This window comes from Perca flavescens, chromosome 17 (genome assembly GCF_004354835.1).
Source record: "Perca flavescens isolate YP-PL-M2 chromosome 17, PFLA_1.0, whole genome shotgun sequence".
NCBI lineage: Eukaryota > Metazoa > Chordata > Actinopteri > Perciformes > Percidae > Perca > Perca flavescens.
In genome coordinates, this window is record NC_041347.1 from 9689464 (window position 1) to 9704783 (window position 15320).

Sequence of the window (15320 nt, forward strand, 5' to 3'; positions counted from 1 at the left end):
AAGTTCTATCAGCACACCTTTCAATCTCAGAAGAAAACCAGGGGGACAATCATATTTCAGAGGCAGCCGGTGCCACCCCGTGCCCCCCTTCTACCCCCAGCCAACTTCATAATAACATCCAAATAGTGTTTATGGACGGTTTTTAAAGGGTTTCTTGAACATTAACAAATACTTAATATAATATATAAAATGTTATGATGTAAGCAACAACAAACTGTTAAAATAACATAAATTATAGCATAACTAATAATAATTAAACATTTTACTTAAGTTTAATTAACTTTATATTTAACATTAGCAATGGTTATAAAGTGTTACCCTACAAGAGCCATTTAGTAGCTCTTCTGGAGCTCTGGCTCATATCACGTTATTCCTCAGCAGATGGAAGTTTCCCAGTTGCCATGGAAAGGGGAATTGTAAAATCTCCACTTTTCTAAAGAAAATTTTAAAAACAGTTTCTTCATTGATTTTTTTGCACTCACAGGTAGTACATTACAGATTTTGTTTAACAAGTTTCTTTCAGATAAGAGCTATAGTCCTTTTTGCTTGTAGTATAGCAAAAATCAATGAATTTATATTCTTTGGGGTTCAGAATCAGATTTGTTGGATATAGGTGCAGCAAAATAATTTTAGGGTCAAGTGGAATGTTCACAGACAAGATGAATATGGTTTCATTGATCAGCTCCCTCCAGAATGTTTTCATTTTGTCACACTCCCAGACACAGTGCATAAATGTCCCTTTAGCCTCATTGCATTTAAAAATAAAGGTCAGGTATATTACGATTGTATTTATTCAGGTCACAGGAGTTGTGTATGTCTGCATCAGCCAAATATATTGGAGTAGCTTTAAATTGGAGTTTGCTGTTTGTTTCTGAGATGCGTCTCAGTTTTTTTTTCAATTGTTTTCTGAAATGTCCTCTTTTTAAGTCCGCTCTCCATGTCTCAAGTCTGGTTATCCCTGTTTCTTTACAGCCAGATGAAAGCCAGTTATATATTGATGGAATTAAAACCCTCTCATTACAATCATTTATTATAATTTATTCTAAAGATGACAGTGCAGGAATCACTACTGATTGGTTTTGTATAGAAGAAATAAAGTTCCTCACTCAGAGATATTAAAAAAAAAAAGTTTCCTTGGGATGTCATACGTTAGAAAGATTTCTTCAAAGGTCTTTAGAATCCCTTCTTTAAAGAGGTCACCTACTTTACTTATTCCTTTCTTTGTCCATATCTGGAATCCTGCATCCAGCTTGCCTGGTTTAAATGAAACCTTGCCCTACACTGGGCTGCATTGTGACAGAGAGTCCAATTTGTTCATATATTCTTTTACCTCATACCATACATTAATCATAACTATAAGGTGAGCAGTATATATAGGTACAAATGCAATGGAACCTTAAAGGACGCATGTTTTCCAGAAGAAAAATAGAACATTATAGTTCTCAATTCCTCAGTATCAGAAGCCTTAGCAGCATAATATTTTGTATCTTTATATTTTACTCTGCCTTTCTTTTCTATCCATTAGCCATAATCAATGCTATATAGGCCTACTAGCTGTATAGCAGAAAGGAGCAACAGACAGTTGAATCAGTTGCAAATTAACCTGTTGATTTTCCATCTGGATTAGATTGTGTCTGTCTGTATGCCCCCCCCACACACACACACATACACACACTGTCTCTAACTGGATCAAGGCTACTCAGTGACACCAATCTTTGTTTCCAGTAAACTCAGAATCTATTTATAGACCGTGTGTGAGTGAAAAAGGGAGGGAGAGTGTTTGTGGAAGTTAATGGAGAGACAGAGTTAACCTGCAGCCCTTACGAGAAGTTTTGTGTATCATTAGCTATCCTGATGAGCCCTGTTAATACGGGTTTGTGATTGGCATGGCAGAGGTCATCTGGTGGTAATGTTTTAATGGATCACAGCAAGGTAAAGCATTTTTACAGAAATTGATATTGGTTCTAAACTGAAAAACTGGGTGTATTTAGGAGATAATCTGAAAGTTCTAATTTAATAGAAATATTTTCACATCTTTTGCAACAATCTTTGCTACAATGCAGGTGATTCTGTGGACTTTTTAAAATTGTGTTAAAATTGTTGATGTGTTTCTATACTGCATGTACTGTATGTAATTGGATTTTTTGTGGATGAGGTTTGTCTGTTTCTTTTTTAAAAAGGTATAAGTTAAATAATTCTGCTCTGTTAGTTACAACTTTGTGGTGTCACACCAGCCTGTGTTTTCTCAAAGTGAAAGTTCTGGCTTCTTCTAGTCTTTGAGGGAATGTTTTGTCACTGTAGTTGTGGCCTTTTGATTTAAGGAATGTTGAATTGTTACTTCTGATCCTAAAATAAAAAATGAGCAGAACTGAATCATATGATATCATTATGACTCAATGTTCCAGCAACAGTGTGTGTATGTGGAAGTGAAGGTCAAGCCTGTTAACACCATACCATTGGCGTGTGTTGTATAATCCTACAGAAAGACTCCAGACTGCACTGGTGAACTTTAATTTTTCATATAGTTGCACCCAAAATATTTCTGTGTTTCTTTTGGCGTCACAGTAATACATTTTAAGTTTTATTAGAGTATTTATGTCTCACCTGTTATTACCATAGTTGTGCTTGTACAAAATGCAACCTGGTTAGTCACTATATAATGATCCCTTCCAGAACCACATCTTAACTTTAACTGAGAGTGTGTGCTAACTGTGTGTCAGTGATGAACACAGCGTTCAGCGGCGTCCTCTTGTCTTTCTATCTGGATACGTTGCAGTGGGACAGCATGTCCTACAGCTATGAAGAGACAGTGGCGATCTCTTCTTAAGCCACTACAACATTTTAACTGGAACATCCACAGGAAAATATGGATATAAAACAGAGAAAATGATCATGAAAAATACTAAATAAAATAATAAGACACAGATTCCATTGATAGGGCCTTGTAGATGCTTATTGACTTATATCATATTATTGATATCCGAATTATTGCTATTTATTTCATGTCTTATTCCTGCTTATATTAAAGCTGTTGGATTCCACCAAGCAAAGCTGCTCACGGCAGTGATTTCCCAAATTGATTCCAATTCACAAAGTCCATATTTGATTACATTTCCAATTAGATTCTACATCGTCAGGTTAGTAAAATCACAGTTCCAATACCAGTTTATCTGGATATAAAAGAGATTCTCAGAGACAATGGAAACAAACAAGAAGCAAGTCTCAGATATTTTTACAATGCACCAGGTTAATGTTTACAATAAGAACTGACCCCAAAACGTTAGTTTAAAGGACATTTTACTTCTACATCGATGGTGAAAAGATATTAAAAGATAGATAACTGGATTTTATGAATCAATATCAGATTTCTCAAACAAAGATCAATTTTAATTGGAGAAAGGAACATTTGAACTCAGCCCTACAGGTGAACGCAGTTGCTGTCACAACAATTAACTAAATTAAAAATATTAACAAACTAATTCATGTTTCTATGAATGCAGAATCCATTTCATCAAATAGAAATAACCACCAAATAGAATTCAGCAAGTTAAGGTATTTACACATTTGATTGAAAACAAGTTTAAGGATAGAAGGGTTTTTAGGTGAACTAGAGCCATTAATCAGCAGAATTTAGGCAATGTCTGGAGGTTGGCAAATGTGCTGATCAAACATACATAGTCATCATTGACCATGATTATTGACTGGGTATGTTTTTCTCATTTGGCTGCTGAATGTTTTACGTTCCAGGGGGTTGAGGAGTCATGACCCTGCCCCTCCGCTCTGTGATGTCACAAAAGGCCTACTCATGAAATGCACCGACATCACGGGTACCAAATCTCACTCCAAACTATATGGAAAAAAGTTGCCATCCCTGGTTTTTGGCCAGACATTTCCACTAAATATGTCATAATGTTGTTACATACACACGACCCAGTTCATCAATCAGGGAATTAATAAACTTTAAACAATTTTACTCCATTTGACTAAATGGCACTAAACTCTGGTGCCCCCCCACAGTAGATGCCATACAGCCCCTCATTGGAAATGTGAGACAATAAAAGTTGGAGTTCCATTCTTTTTTTTCAGCCAGGCAGCAGGATGTGCAGGCAGTGCTTTTGTTTAGGCAGACATTTTTAGAAGCCCAGAGAGACAAAACAATGTGTACGACGTCATTACAGGGGAATATGGGATGGTTTGACCATCACACGCGCACACACACGCACGCACGCACACACACACACACACACACACACACACACACTCACTCTCAGAAATTCTAAAGAAATGTAATCACCTAAACCATATAATTCACTGGACATTTAACTTACTAAGTTATCATGAATGTTGGGGGGATTTAGGGCAGGAAGACACGCAGAAACAAAGATCAACGTGTGCACAAGCATATTGTGATACATTTCCTGCTCTACTCTTTTCCACTTTACCTTGTGTGGTCCCTATATTTAGCTCAGTCTAGGGAAACCAACCAACACAGGCAGGAAAGCTAAGTTGGGAAAGAATTGAAGGAAGTCTAGTAGCCATTTAGACAAACAACTCTGACAGTGTGATCAGTGCTGGCTCAATGTGCAGCAGTACTCTGTATGGCTGAGACAGACAGAGGGCTTTGGAATGAGAGAGGCCCTTCTGAAGAAAGAGTTAGAGATAGTAGAGAGCTATGCTGGGTTCACTAGCAGTCTGTTGGATCCAGCTGGATTTGGGTTTGGATGTGGATTTGAAGAGACAAAAGGTGGATTTACACACAAACATGTTTAAAAAATGGATGCACGCGCTGTGCTGGTAGATCTTGGCTGTCTCCGATGAGGTAAGGTGCATATGTGATTGCCTAAATGTTTGAATAGAATCAGCTGTAATGTGAGTTTGAATGTAGTCTCATGTGTGCTGGTTTGGATGGCCATTGATTAGTGTGCTGTGTATTTGCTTCTCTTGTTAATACCACATATCACTACTGATTCTACTTGTTGTCCTTGGTACAGTATTTCAAACTGCTACATGGCAGTATTGTATATTGTGTGATGAACACAATCATGGCTCCCAGATGATGAGAAAAATGGATTGAAGTCTCTTAATTGCCCCACAGAGATGTTTACAAGTCATTGTTTGGAAGTCCAAGTCGACTAACACTGTATTGTTAAATCTTATGAATTCAAAGCATGTCCTGTAGCTACCATCCATACAGTACAGTATCAAAATCAGTTCTAGGAGAACTTTATGGGGTCTACTTAACACATCCCTCTAGCCCTCGGACCTGGTGAAATATTAACCTAACCATATGGATACAACTATAAAGATACAATTTGCATGTTCCCAGCATTAGCACAACACTTTGTGATGGTTAGCTTGTTACCTGTGACGATATATGCTAAATGTAACGTCTCTTTCACATTAGCGTGTGAGTGACTGATCTATCTGGGTGTGTTTTGAGATGCCTGATGAAGTCTGACGTTGTTGATCCGGCATCATTTATCTTGGTGCCACACACCTTGCATGTAGCTGTTCGCTTACTGCCACTGTTTACCAAGTTATTGAAAGCAAAACTAATGACAAAAGGTACAACTCTGGGAGGACTTGGTGTTGCCAGCAGCAATGTATTTTTTGATATGTGCGTGCACTCACATATCACACACACATTATGGCAAAGGGCAGGGGACATGCAGCTCATCATACATTTGCACAACGTATATGCACCAATAAAAGAAAATAGAAATACATGAATAAATTTAGATTTAAAAAGCAATAATTGCATGAAAACAGGTTGTTGACGAGTCTCGAAGCTCGAGTCAAGTCTGAAGTCAGCTATTTGTGCGACTTAAGTGCAACTCAAGTCCGACTCTCAGACTCGAGTCCCCATCTCTGTCGCCCCATAGGCATCATTTGCTACTTCTGCTCAGTTCATTGAATCACTTGATTAATAATAATAATAATAATAATAATAATAATAATAATGACTTTATTCAGGACTCAAAAAGGAAGGTCCATAGTACAAGTTAAAAAACACAGCAATAAATATACAGTACATACAACTAAATTAATAAAAAGTCAATAACATTCACTTGAAATATACAAACAGGAGTGCCAATGTCTCCACAGTCTAGATGTATACCTGACAGAGCTAAAACCAATGTGGGCAAAAGCTTGTATAATTCTATTTTCAGAGACAGCCATTCTACACGTGAATCGAAAAATAAGATTTCTTATTAAGGCAGAACAGGTAGGCACACCAACATTAACAAACATTTGACTAGCACTACATCATCTTGGTTGTTTTAGAAGCAGTCTCATGCCATCATTATACGCAAATTTACGTGCAAGCACATTAGCCTGAGCATATATCTTGTGACACTGTCTATTGATATCCTTATCATCCGATAAATCATTTACAATATGATGGCCAAGATATTTAATCTCATCAGACTTTAAGGGCAGTACCAGATAAAAAGAAATCAGGGAATACTAATTTCACACGATCAAATGCCTTAGAGGCATCTATAAAACACATACAAGTTGTGGAATTCTGGCTATTATAATGATCTAAAATTTACTTTAAGGCAAATATGCACATGTCTGTACCGTGAAGATGTTTAAAACCAAATTGATTGTCAGTCGTAAGAATATACTGTTCCAACCTGTTAAGAAGAATTCTCTTCAACACTTTGGATACAATGTTAAACAGCTCGCGATAATGTTGCCGCCACAACTGGCAAATTTTATCTGAGCCACTAACACCCTCAATATTTGAGGGTAAAGACATTTTAATACTGTTCATGGCTCTAACCTCTTTCCAAAAGTCATTATAACTTCTGCCATGCATCTTACACACCAAAGAGTCTGACCTCATTGAGTTCTCATTCTTTTTTATGAATCTTAGTGCATATTTAAAATTTGCATTTGCCCTTTTCTTCTCCTCAAATAAAGGGCCCTGTCTATCTCTACCGGACTCTATCCAGACCTTAAAAGCACACCGAACTTTGGCATGAAGTTCTGCTATATGCTCGTTCCAACCAGGCTTGATGCTATATGCCATTCGCCGAGGTTTATAAAAATGCCTACTGGCAATATTAAGTGTTTCCACAATTGAGTCATATAAAACACATAAATCCTTACTATGTTGCGGATTCTTACAATTAATATCACCACATCTTATGGCGTCTTTGGGCAGTGCAATGTTTCCCAGCAACCCATCAGTCCTAATATGATACTTCTGGAAATCTTCCATGGTTAATTTAGTCCAGTCTAGTCTTCCTGTGTTAATGCTATTAGCCACAGTAGTTAACATTGGTAAGTTTTTAACATTTAAAGACAGAGAAAATGGTATATGATCGGCAATGGCAAAATCATAATGAATAGCATCCAAAGAAGCGTGTGTATCAGTTGTACATACACAATGATCTAACCACGAAGTGGTATGCCATGCCTTTCTGATATAAGTATGACTATTATTAGGCAAAATAACCTTGCTAGACAGTATTAATCCAGTGTCTGTGCAAAAATGCATTAAGTGATTAGCAAACAGAGAGTCTGCATCAGAAATGTCAGCATTCATATCTCAATTCAATTTTTATTTTTTATTTCTCTCCTACAACAAATATACAGATTGAGGCATTATCCTGAATAAAAGAGACAACAAATGTTAATATATTTAAGTATTCAGCTTCATTTTGATAACACTCATACGGAGTGTATATATTCAAGATAATAAACTTTGTATCATGACAATTAAACTTGATACCAACAGCCCAATCCACACCCAATCTTACCACTGATATTAGTGAATCATAGTTCTTATTCCAGAGGATAGCCATGCGCCCAGGTTGGAGCTGATAGTCTTAATTAGCTTTGTAGCAACTCATTTGGCAATGGCTTGAATGTAACGTTCATTAAGTTACATACTGAAGCTTTAATGTCCAAACTCAAATCCATTTCTCAAATATGGCCCTAATCCTCTTCTGTAATTATTCAATGTTAGTAACACCTGTTTTTTTTTTAACAAGCTAGCTTAGCACACCCACTGCAGCCTAAACTGCACATGTGCAATCCTGTTCAATTAGGCTACATGATTGGATCTGCCCAGATATTATGCAAATATTGTAGGCATATAGTCTTACTTAGCTAACTAAATCTCAACTAAACCAATCAAGTTGTCACTTCATTACTCTGCTGCAGCCAATCATCAGATTGAAGCCTTTCTATTTTGGACACATTTTGACTTTTAGTAACACTTTCCATGTCTACAATGCATTATAAACATATTTTTAATGTGTGTGTGTGTGCGTGCATGTGTGTGTGTGTGTCACACGGCTGCCTGTTGCTGCAGGCTGCTGTGTTTGTCAGTAGGAGGTGATAGTGGAACTGTGACAGCCAGCAGTAGATGTGTGTGAGTGGAGGACTGATGCTTACTGTTACGCTGCTGTTCAGGGGGTCAGGGTACTCTAACTGCTCGTGAAATAGAGATTGTGTTGTTTGTGTGATACATATATCTGCTAGTTTGTGTGACATTTAGGGCTTGTTGTTGCCTTTCAAGACCAATGGACAAAATAGCAGTTTACACTTTTTTTCACTAAAGCTTTATTTTGTGTCAGTTTTGGGCTGTGTGTGTGTGTTTAAGATGTGTAACGTCTCTGTCCAGCTTTGTTAAATTGGTATGTTGTGAACATTGAACAGATCCTGTGGCAGTGTGTGAGCAGTTGTACGTTTTTACATGTGTGTTGAATGTGCACAAATGTGTGTGTGCACCTACTGGCAGTCTGTCAGTGGACTATGCATACAACACACAATGACGCATCTGCAAAGCAGAGGCAGAGACAAAGTGGGCCATTGTGGAGGCAGAAAAGCACAAGCCATGCTAAGGGGCACAGCTGACTGTAACATGCACCACCAAAAGCAAGAGAAACATAAGAATGTGTCAGTGTTTGTATATCTCGTAACAATTGACATCTAACGCATTAATGTTTTACACTGTGTGAAAGCAGCGTGATGTCCACACAAAGTCAAAGAGAGTGCTCTGAATGTTTCAGAATGGCCTGTTTGTTGTTGGAGAGGCATTGATACGCCATTCTGTCTGTAGCAATTAACCTCAAGTGTCCTGGCTTTGACTGGGCAGATTATCCTACTCTTTACATTTTAATGCATTTGCTTGATAATTGTTTTGACTTAAATGGTGACATTTAAATCCCACGCACTTCAGATGGCTATGTCAGGTCCAAGACACGTCCAACACCGATCAGTCAATATCCAGACCAACAAGCTTGAACGAGTCAGTATTTTTTACTCAAATCTCAGGAGAATGTAATGTGTGATAGGAACAGGCAAGCACTGCTGCTGTAGTCTGGGGGGCTTTCTCCCACACACCAGCACATGCAAGACTTTAAAATGTGAATGTTTTAGACTGCTGACTTTTAGGTTGCACCCCATTCCCTGTCCAAACCCCCCCTCTTTGCTGCAGTACAGAATATAACATTAGCTTTCCTTTCAAATCTTTGGGAGCAAGTTTGAACCAGCTGTTTTGCAGCTGCATTTGCATTGCCTATATACCAGCAGGATTGTAGATAAAGCTAGCTTTTTTTTTCTTTTCTTTGAATAACAGGTTAACATGTTTTACTCTAGTTTTATCGAATCAGTTCTTACTTTCTCTTTTATCTGCTGGCATGGGTCACTTTCTATTAAACAGAAAAATTGCATGCAAGGTATCGTGAAGGTATGCAGCAAAATTGCTGGCACACCCTTAGATGACCTACATTACCTGTATAAGGTCAGATCCTTGAAGAAGGCGAGAGCCATCCTGGCTGATCCGAGTCATCCCTTGTGGGGTGAATTTATATTGCTACGCTCTGGACATAGACTTAGTTTGCCGCGATGCAGAAAAAATAGATTTAAAAGGTTATTCATCCCAGCGTTTATCCCCATTGTTAATAATATCCTGTAAATTCAAATTTAAATCATTTCTACTGTGGTTGTGTTTATTTGTTGTTGTTTGGTAAATAGATTTGTTACTGCTGGCTGTAATCCAAATTGCCCCTCGGGGATAATAAAGTGACCTTGACCTTGAGGTAGATCATTTTAAGGGAAGAGCATCCCTCTTCTGCAGTGAGCAGTTTTGTAAAGTAGGTAATACGTGTAATGTCTGTTCATCAACATAATGATCACATATGCAAATGCCAAATGTGTTAACTTCTAACCAGTGTTGGGGAAGTTACTTTTAAAAAGTAGTGTTTACTTGTTACTCGTTACTTCTTAAAAAAGTAATCAGTTACTGTACTTTCTTTAGTTACCCCCTATGGAAAGTAACTTTTTACGTTACTCGTTACTTTTAAAAGCAGGCGTCTCTGGCAGAGACTGAAATCATACAAAAGCTATCTTTGACCATAAAGCTAATTTATGGTTTGTCAGTGAAGTGTCTGAACTACACTGCAGACTGGATTCTCTTCTCACAGAGTGACCGCTGATTCATTATGAACGAGTCCAGTGTGGGTTGAATGCACATCGGCAGGTCATCGGCGTTACATGGTGTTAGTGTATGTAATGTCTGTATCAACTTGTACCGGTCATGCAGCCACGATGGTCCATGCATTGTCGTAGACACATGCAGCCTCTTTTCTGGAAGTCGTTGCGTGTCCGTGCAGCCGACACAAGTCCACAGCAGTCCGCTGCGTGTATGTATGAGGCTGTATGTATGTCAGCTTTGTGTCTGCCTGGCTCAGAACGCCGTCCAGCAAAAAGCCACGAAGCTTAAATTTTCAGTAGTGGCGCGTTATACTACTTTTTACTTGAAAAAGTAGTTACGTTACTGTAAAACATTACTTTGTAATGCGTTACAGTAACGTAACTGCTGCCAAAACAACTACTGGGGACCAAATACATTTGTAATTCTGAGGAACTTTTGCGTCACAAGCCCAAGTGCTGAGTAGATAATGGCACATATTTAAAAGTGACCTTCAAACTGCAAGTTCATTTTAAACTCTGGCCAGATATTTTAATAAGAGATATTCCAACTTCCATGATTACCTATTGGAGTCAGATTTGCCTAAAGGGCTCATTTTCTGTCCCAGATCCCTCGTGGGAATTTCCCTTGTCATGATTGTATACACTGCTATTCTATTCTTGTAGGGGAATCATTTCACCCATCTGTCTGGTGTTGACATCAAGGCTAAGAGCAGAATGCCATGTAATACTAAGTTTGTGGTTTACTGGTTAAATTGTCATTTGTATTCTTTTGGGAAAACTAAAAGTGAGTTCAAAACCAGAATCTGTGACCATTTCTATTTGTAATCATGATGATGAATCGCGGATGCCACAGCTTGATTGTGCTCAAATCTACATTTGCATGGAGGCAGTGGAGATGCCACAGAGAGGAGGGACAGTATTAGGGACAGGATCCTTTCAAACAGAGGCACATTGGATGAATTTGTGATTTCCTTGTTTTAGTATCTTTCAGATGACATTCTAAATGTATCTGGGTAGGTTCAGCTCCCTCTGTTGGGATTGTATGGTGGCCGGGAAGTGCAAAGCAACATTACAAAAAAATGAAACACTTTTACAAAGCTCAAGACAAATTTACATTTTGGAAAACAAATTAACATTTTGGAAAACAAATTAACATTTTAGAAAACAAATTAACATTTTAGAAAACAAAATAACATTTTAGAAAACAAATTTACATTTTAGAAAACAAATTAACAAGACGCAAAACACTTTTACCAGTCCCGAAACAAATTTACAAATGACAGATTCTTCACGGAAAGGGAATGTACCACATACTGGAAGTGGCACGGAAGTGATGAGGTGTTGTTGGTGAGCGCAGTGTTATCGTTGTTAGTATATGGCTTGAATTAAGTTTATGGTGACTTTACGTGTGGTCGGTGTTTGGAGTTTTTAAAAGACGCGGACCTGACGGAAAAATTGGAGAAACAGGGAACGTATCGACAGCCGTGGCTGGATAGAAGCTACAGCGGGGGGCAGCTGAGTCCGTCTGCGGCTGCAGGATCTGGAGCTCACTGCCTGCTCCTGGGAGCCAAAACCGACACCATGCAGCTGGAGACCAGGCAGTATTGCTGGGCCCGCTGGAGGGAAGGGAAGCCCGGGAGAACCAGAACCAGGACTGTCACAGCCTGCTGAAGTTTAAATCACATGTTTCCTAAAGGGAGTCTGGCGGGACTCGGACTGTCAGTAGATGACGAAACATGACTTTAAGTCACGTTAAGTCACAGAAATAAATGAATCAATAGTGGAGGAGTGAGCCTGGACATTTCAGTCTGTTTAAACTTCACTTTGAAGCAGAAACTCTTAGTTCAGAAGGGTAAAGTTTCCGTTTGTACTCCTATCTGTCAAGTGATTATAATAAATATTCTTTGTATTAACACATTAATTAGTCTCTTTGTCTTTTTGTTTAAAAAAACTAGAACATCGCATGAGATTTTGATGATTTATAGTGATTTTATTTCCGTTAGACCTTTGCCTACATTAACGCTGATGCATTAAAGAGGAGTGCCCATAGACAGTATATAGACATATAAGGGAGTGCCTCCCCTGTTCCAAGATGGCGGCTCTATTGACGCATTTGATCCCCAATGAACTGCCGTAGTCAAGGCAACATGTATACAACACCTCATCACTTCCGTGTCACTTCCGGTATGTGGTACATTCCCTTTCCGTGAAGAATCTGTCATTTGTAAATTTGTTTCGGGACTTTTTGCGTCTTGTTAGTTTGTTTTCTAAAATGTAAATATGTTTTCTAAAATGTTAATTTGTTTTCTAAAATGTTAATTTGTTTTCTAAAATGTTCATTTGTTTTCTAAAATGTTATTTTGTTTTCTAAAATGTTAATTTGTTTTCCGAAATGTAAATTTGTTTTCTAAAATGTAAATTTGTTTTCTAAAATGTTAATTTGTTTTCTGAAATGTAAATTTTTTTCTAAAATGTTAATTTGTTTTCCAAAATGTAAATTTGTCTCGAGCTTTGTAAAAGTGTTTCATTCTTTGTAATATTGCTTTGCACTTCCCAGCCACCGTAGGATTGATATGTTTTCTTTTTTTTTTTTTTATTCACAATTTAAAACACAAAAACTAAACATACAAGACATACTCCAAAACACAACCACACCAAACAATAAAGACAAAATACTACTACTACTACTACTACTACTACTACTACTACTACTAATACTAATAATAATAATAATAATTGAATCAACCCCAGCTGTGTAGCTATTGGTTGTGAAGTTGTGATCACGCGCTGAAAAACGTCCAGTTAAATGTGACATTGGAGTGCTGCCCTAGTCTTTCCTCTATATTAAGTGACAAAACATATTTGTGTGTCTTCCTACAATGTCTACTCCTGGCAGTAGAGCCTAATGGAAGGGAATGGACATTGTTGTGACTCCTCTGATGGTTGCTGGAGTGGGTCTGTGAATAGACTGGCAAATGTTTGGGCAAAGATGGGTTTGACATGTGACAACTTCTGTTATTGTGCAATGTATAATACATAGACAATCTGTGGCACCTGTGAGCTGGCACGGGATGAGCAGCTAGAAATAATGAACGGATGGAAAGTCAATTTAAAGCTGCCTCTCTGCTCGGCCATACTCACAATGATTATTTCTTGGGTGGTGATAATGATAGCATGTGAGTAATAATAATAATAATAATAATAATAATAATAATAATAATAATAAGAGGATGTAACCAGTAGATTCATTGTGCAGACAAATCTCTAACAAGCACACAGCAAGGCCAGTCATTACGATTAGGTTTTAACAGGGAAAATGTGAAAGCAGTCACTTTGTGTATCAAAAACAGAAGACACTATCGATATTATCCTGCCGCTTGCTAGGTACGCTAGTTTTCTTATTTGCAGCTGGCCTTGTGATCGTTCTTCTCATAGTAGCTTGGCAACACTGTTTTTATACAGTATGTTCAGAAAGTATCCTCTGGCTATACTTTGCTGCCAGGACACTAGACATACGGAACAGATCAGCTGTCTTAAGTTCAGACCAGAGATTCTGGTCGAGAAGAGTTGAAACTTGCAACTACTTGTAAGTCTCCATTCTGCAATGTTCCAAAACCTGCCAGTTAAGACCAATGAGACCAATGAGACAAACAAGACGTTGTATCATCTCCATAGCAATGACTCTCTGTACTTCGGTTCTAACTTCCGACTTTCAGGCTTTTTTGCAGAAGGATATATCTATATGGCCTTAAAACCCACCTTTTTAGGAGAGCTTTTGAGTGAACTCGTTCCCTTTTCCTTATTGTTTATATTTCATTTCATTCTATTTATTTACTGTTATTTTCATGCTCTCCATGTGTTTTTATTTTTTAGCACTATCATGTAGCACTTTGAGATTTGCGTAAATATAAAGTGCATTACAAATTAAATGTATTATTATTATTATTATTATTATTATTATTATTATTATATCATTTGTTGATCTAAATTTAATGAGGATAGTGGTAGTGAGATGCTTACTACAGCTGCATTTTTAGTAGAAATGAATCAAAGAAAACGTTTATTTATCTGATTCTCTGCTTTGTTCTAACGCTGCTCCCTCTCTTCAGTCACTCTCTAGCTCGCTCCACCACATACTGTGCTCGCGTTGCTCGTTGAGCCTCCTTCTAAAATTATATTATAAATAACTATATGAATGTATTTCTATAGTTTGTAGCTGACTTGACAAGCTGACTTCTCTATTGGCTGTTGAAACAGATCTCTTGCGTTTAAAACCAGCCTCTGGAGACTCCACCAGCTGAGTCGCAGTGACACCATCAGCTGTTTTAGTCGAACTGAGACGGGCCGGTTCTGACTGCTGAAACATTCTAAAATGGATTCATCTTGTTGCAAATCTTTGGTCTGAACTGGAGTTTACAGTTCCAACCTTCTCAGATTGTACAATCAGCAATTAAGTGAACTGACTGAATCTTTCACAAGCAAGCCAGACTTTGGTCAAAGCCAGTAACTTGCTGCTGGCTTTGCCATAACTGTACATCTGAGTCATGGTCATGACTTCATCTAACATTAGTCTTTACTTTCAGCTTTGCAGCTGCCATAGAGAATTGTGTCGATTGTGAGACCAGACAACAGTCATAAGGAGACCTTTCAAAATAACGTTTTCAATAAAGACGTTTTAATATTTGAAAGGTGTTTCTGACTTCTTAAAAAGTAAGTTCACATTATCATAGTGTTAATATTAAATGAAGAAAAAATAAAAGTCAGACATCTGTTTTTTAATAGAGACCTACACAGATTGTCCCCCATGCGATGCTACTGTAACATAAATGTCCTTAAAATGTGTTTATGAAAAGACATGCATATCA

The 15320-nt window shown here is 37.8% G+C and overlaps 1 protein-coding gene across 3 annotated transcripts in view; it reads left to right on the forward strand.

Annotated features, from left to right (window-relative positions):
- The first annotated feature begins 1788 nt into the window (after window positions 1-1788).
- rasgrp3 (RAS guanyl releasing protein 3 (calcium and DAG-regulated)) overlaps window positions 1789-15320 on the forward strand; it is a 63956-nt gene continuing 50424 nt past the window's right edge. For 2 of the 3 annotated variants that reach the window (XR_003694730.1, XM_028603564.1), the window contains exon 1: window positions 4566-4819. The gene's annotated coding sequence lies outside the window, so the exon portion shown is untranslated. Of the gene's footprint in view, window positions 1933-4565; window positions 4820-15320 lie in introns of those variants that run through there. The other variant, XM_028603565.1, reaches the window with a different exon arrangement.